A 6,000-nucleotide genomic window follows, 5' to 3' on the forward strand; every position below is an offset into this window, starting at 1 on the left:
GATGGGTATCTTTTTTGATGTAATTTAGTAAAATCACACTAAATCTCTTTTTTTATATTATAAAACACAATATTGCTTGCCCAATATTCCCCAAGTGCAGTACTTGCTGCCAATTTTGTTCAAGAGGACTCTTATCCCACAAAACACTTCCTGCTCACTCCAGAGACTTAAGCACAAGAATCTAGGCTGACTCTTCAGCGCAATACTGAGGGAGCGCTGCGCTGTTGGAGGTGCCGTTTTTCGGATGAGACATTAAACAGAGTCCCTCTCTGCTTTCTCAAGTGGACGTAATAGATCCCACGTGCTATTTTCAAAGAGCAGTGGTGTTATCCCCGGTGTCCTGGCTGATATCTTCCCCCAATCAACATAACTAAAAACAGATTGGTCATTATCGCATTGCTGTTTGTGGGAGCTTGCTGTAAGCAAATTTTACTGTCAATCCGTTTCCCACATTACAACAGTGATTACACTTCAAAACTTGATTGTCTTATAAAGTGCTTTGGGAGGTCCTGAGGTTGTGAAAGCCGCTATATAAATGCAAATTTCTTTTCGCAATCAAAAGTTCCATTGAACAATCTAGCCTCATTTGATACAAGTTGCACATACTGTAATTAAAGTTGTACCCATTTCTCTTCATTTATAATTTTACTCGCGGTAATGTTATACACTACTAATGCACTGCAAGTTCGCCAGATGAAGAAGGTGCTTCAGCCCCTTTGATCGCGCCCTTCCCAAATTCCCACCCTGGAGCCTTCCTGTTACAACAGACAGCTGTTTGTTGATTGAGTCCCAGGCTCAACCATACTGCCAGGAAACTCACTCCAGATGCTGCTTGAGCCACTGTGTGAAGGCTTACTGGCATTTATCCATCACAACTCTGATCCTGTGCCCTCTTGTCCTTCTGCCTTGCTGTATCTGAAAGTATTGTTCAGGACTTGCTTTCTCTATCCCAGACTGATTCCTGGGATGGGGGAATTGTCCTATGAGGAAAGATTCAGTAGACTAGGCCTATAATCTCTGGAGTTTAGAAGAATGAGAGGTGATCTCATTGAGACATACAAAATTCCTACAGGGCTTGGCAGGGTAGATGCAGGGAGGATGTTTCCTCTGGCTTGGGGAGTCTGGAACCAGGGGTCACAGTTTCAGAATAAGGGGTCGGCCATTTAGGACTGAGATGAGGAGAAACGTCTTCTCATCAGAGGGTGGTGAATCTCTGGAATTCTCTACCCCAGACGACTGTGTAGACTCAATCTTTGAGTATATTCAAGACAGATCGATAGATTTTGGGATATTAAGGGAACCAAGGGATATGGGGATAGTGCAGGAAAGTGGAGTTGAGGTAGAAGATCAGCCATGGTCTTATTGAATGGTGGAGCAGGCTCGAGAGGCCATATGGCCTACTCCTGGTAATTCTGTTAAGTATTTTATATACCCCAGCCTTTTTAAAGGCTGTAGTGCCATAATTTGTACAGTTATTTCTCATGGCTCACACCTCCAACACCAGTGAGTAGTCTCACATAGACTTATCACAGTTAATCCTAATATATGACCCCTGTTTACTGTACAGATGTTGCTCGCATCTCCCCAGTGTGTTCATTCATTTCCCTTGACATCATTCTTAAAAATACATTTTTGGAAGTGCTGCTGTCTTTAAGCTGAATTAAACAATAGGTGGATGATACATTGTGCACTGAGTTTTGCCTATACAGCAACAATGGCTACTGTTGAGGCAATGCCTCGATATTAAAAATTCTCATCCGTGTGTTCAAACTACCTCCATGTTCGCCATTCCCTATCTCTGTAACCTCCTCCAGCCCTAAAACCCCAGTTTTAAATTAACTCCCCCCTGCCGAAACTCTCACTGTAAGCACTTACCCCCTGGAAATCATTACAGCAAATTTACACTATCTCTACAATCACCCCATAACCTCCCACTCTCTCTAGATTCATGTGATTGCACTAGAAAGGGTACAGAGGGTTTCCCGGACTGGAGAATTTTAGCTGAGGAAAGATTGGATAGGCTGGGGTTGTTTTCTTTGGAACAGAGGAGGCTGATGGGAGATTTAATTGAGGTGTATAAGATTATGATTGGCCTAGATAGAGTGGATAGGAAGGACCTATTTCACTTAGCAGAGAGGTCAATAGTGTAACAAAATTTGCAGATGACACAAAGATTAGTGGGAAAGCGGGTTGTGTAGAGGACACAGAGAGGCTGCAAAGAGATTTAGATAGGTTAAGTGAATGGGCTAAGGTTTGGCAGATGGAATACAATGTCGGAAAATGTGAGGTCATCCATCTTGGGTGGGGGGGGGAAAAAACAGTAAAAGGGAATATTATTTGAATGGGAAGAAATTACAACATGTTGCGGTGCAGAGGGACCTGGGGGTCCTTGTGCATGAAACTCTTTTTGGTTCCCAAAAAGTTAGTTTGCAGGTGCAGCAGGTAATCAGGAAGGCGAATGGAATGTTGGCCTTCATTGCGAGAGGGATGGAGTACAAAAGCAGGGAGGTCTTGCTGCAACTGTACAGGATATTGGTGAGGCCGCACCTGGAGTACTGCGTGCAGTTTTTGTCACCTTACTTAAGGAAGGATATACTAGCTTTGGAGGGGGTACAGAGACGATTCACTAGGCTGATTCCGGAGATGAGAGGGTTACCTTATGATGATAGATTGAGTAGACTGGGTCTTTACTCGTTGGAGTTCTGAAGGATGAGGGGTGATCTTATAGAAGCATTTAAAATAATGAAAGGGATAGACAAGATAGAGGCAGAGAGGATGTTTCCACTGGTAGGGGAGACTAGAACTAGGGGGCACAGCCTCAAAATACGGGGGAGCCAATTTAAAACCGAGTTGGGAAGGAATTTCTTCTCCCAGAGGGTTGTGAATCTGTGGAATTCTCTGCCCAAGGAAGCAGTTGAGGCTAGCTCATTGAATGTATTCAAATCACCGATAGATTTTTAACCAATAAGGGAATTAAGGGTTATGGGGAGCGGGCGGGTAAGTGGATCTGAGTCCAGATCAGCCATGATCTTGTTGAATGGCGGAGCAGGCTCGAGAGACTAGATGGCCTACTCCTGTTCCTAATTCTTATGTTCTTATGTAACCAGGAGGCATAGGTTTAAAGTAATTGGTAGAAGGATTAGAGGGGAGTTGAGACCATTTTTCACCCAGAGGATGGTGGTGGTCTGGAACTCACTGCCTGAAAGGGTGGTAGAGGCAGAAACCCTCACCACATTTAAAAAGTATTTGGATGTGCTTTTCTGTTGATTTTCCATTAGCTACAGGGTTACTGACCTAGTGCTGCAAAGTGGGATTAGGCTGGCTAGCTATTTATCGGCCGTGTGGACACGATGGGCTGAAATTGCCTCCTCCCGTGCTGTAAATTTCTATGATTCTATCATCTGAAACTCTCACTGCCTCTAGATACACTCCCTTAAACTGGATTCAGCCCCTATGGGAGAAATTCAGCATTTTTGCACCTGTGTTTGGGTGTTCAATCAATGTCGATCAGATTTCGGGTGGTGATCTCCTGGGCCCAATCTTCCCCAGACGTGCGTCGGCTGCCAGATTGGAAGCTGGGGCGTTCTCGGTGTTACAGGTGTCCACTTGAAACATGTGCTGGGCACCTTGCAACTGCGAATTGACATCCTAGTGCCTGCCGTAGGACCGCCGATCGAAATTAGGGTCAGCAAATGGGCTGAGATTGCATGCCACGTGCTTCGCCCAGTTGCTCTGGGATTTGAGTGGCCTGACCAGCAGTTCTTAAAGGAGCCACCAGTCAAATAAAAAAAAATGGTGAGTAAAGTTTTTGATAGTTTCACAGGAGTGTTTCCCCCGGCTCCACACACACACAACTACTGCAGGCTGCTGACAACCTGGGCTCGGCCCCACTGTTTAGACCACCCCTTCCACTCTCCCATCCATCTGCCATGTTCGGTCGGAATTCCGAAGGTCCCAAGCTGCGTCCGGAGCACCTAATTGGCACCCACAGCTTGCCACTTTAATACAAATGAGGCCCCAAAGCCCTTTTTGGCTTGGATCTCTCGGCGGCGTCTTTGGGCGTGCATTCCAATTGCCCCGCCCATTTTGCAGCGTAACCCGTCACGAGTTGAATTTCTTCCCCCAGCCCGCCCCTCACCGAGTCACTAGATTCAGCCATTTAGACTTTTACTGACTCCTAATTTCATCACTTCAAACTCCAACTCTCTAGATTCATCTGCTTAAGCTTCTATTAGATTCACCCCTCAAATTGCCTCTAAATGCACCTCCTCCCATTTCTTTAAAAAAATTTCACTTCTTTGTACTTTCTCGGCCTCTAAATTCATGCAATCAAATTTCCATTCAACCCCTTTAACTATGACTCTCTGGCACTTCCCTTTTAATTCCTGTTGTCTCTGGCACCTCCCCTTCAACGATGACTCTCTGGCACCTCCCCTTTAACTCCAACTCTCTCTGATGTATGTCCTTTAATTCCCATTATCTTTAAATTTGGCGGAATTTATTTGACATTACTCTACTAAGATAATAAATAAATTCTTCAAGATTCAGAAAGTTGGGGAATAGAAACATAGAAACATAGAAAATAAGTGCAGGAGTAGGCCATTCGGCCCTTCGAGCCTGCACCGTCATTCAATAAGATCATGGCTGATCATTCCTTCAGTACCCCTTTCCTGCTTTCTCTCCATACCCCTTGATCCCCTTAGCAGTAAGGGCCATATCTAGCTCCCTCTTGAATATATCCAATGAACTGGCATCAACAACTCTCTGCGGCAGGGAATTCCACAGGTTAACAACTCTCTGAGTGAAGAAGTTTCTCCTCATCTCAGTCCTAAATGGCCTACCCCTTATCCTAAGACTATGTCCCCTGGTTCTGGACTTCCCCAACATTGGGAACATTCTTCCCGCATCTAACCTGTCCAGTCCCGTCAGAATATTATACGTTTCAATGAGATCTCCTCTCATCCTTCTAAACTCCAGTGAATGAAGGCCCAGTTGATCAAGTCTCTCCTCATATGACAGTCCAGCCATCCCTGGAATTAGTCTGGTGAACCTTTGCTGCACTTCCTCAATAGCAAGAACGTCCTTCCTCAGATTAGGAGACCAAAACTGAACACAATATTCCAGGTGAGGCCTCACTAAGGCCCCGTACAACTGCAGTAAGACCTCCCTGCTCCTATACTCAAATCCCCTAGCTATGAAGGCCAACATACCATTTGCCTTCTTCACCGCCTGCTGTACCTGCATGCCAACCTTCAATGACTGATGAACTATGACACCCAGGTCTCATTTCACCACCCCTTTTCTTAATCTGCTGCCATTCAGATAATATTCTGTCTTGTTTTTGCCCCCAAAATGGATAATCTTACATTTATCCACATTATATTGCATCTGCCATGCATTTGCCCACTCACCTAACCTGTCCAAGTCACCCTACAGCCTCTTAACGTCCCCCTCACAGCTCACAAAGCCACCCAGTTTAGTGTCATCTGCAAACTTGGAGATATTACACTCAATTTACTTCATCCAAATGGTTAATGTATATTGTAAAAAGCTGGGGTCCCAGCACTGAACCCTGCGGCACTCCACTAGTCACTGCCTGCCATTCTGAAAAGGACCCGTTTATCCCGACTCTCTGCTTCCTGTCTGCCAACCAGTTCTCTATCCACGTCAGTACATTGCCCCCAATATCATGCGCTTTGATTTTGCACACCAATCTCTTTTGTGCGGGACCTTGTCAAAAGCCTTTTGAAAGTCCAAATACACCACATCCACTGGTTCTCCCTTATCCACTCTGCTAGTTACATCCTCAAAAAATTCCAGAAGATTCGTCAAGCATGATTTCCCTTTCATAAATCCATGCTGACTTGGACCGATCCTGTCACTGCTTTCCAAATGCGCTGCTATTTCATCCTTAATGATTGATTCCAACACTTTCCCCAGTACTGATGTCAGGCTAACTGGTCTATAATTACCTGCTTTCTCTCTCCCTTTTTTTAAAAA

The 6,000-nt window shown here is 44.9% G+C and overlaps 1 protein-coding gene across 1 annotated transcript in view; it reads right to left on the minus strand.

Annotated features, from left to right (window-relative positions):
* Positions 1–3,983, minus strand: part of LOC139277301 (FANCD2 opposite strand protein-like) — a 66,888-nt gene extending 62,905 nt beyond the window's left edge. Inside the window, exon 1 of the mRNA XM_070895583.1 lies at positions 3,480–3,983. The gene's annotated coding sequence lies outside the window, so the exon portion shown is untranslated. The remainder of the gene's footprint in view (positions 1–3,479) is intronic.
* Positions 3,984–6,000: the final 2,017 nt, after the last annotated feature.

This window comes from Pristiophorus japonicus, chromosome 12 (assembly GCF_044704955.1).
Source record: "Pristiophorus japonicus isolate sPriJap1 chromosome 12, sPriJap1.hap1, whole genome shotgun sequence".
Lineage (NCBI taxonomy): Eukaryota > Metazoa > Chordata > Chondrichthyes > Pristiophoridae > Pristiophorus > Pristiophorus japonicus.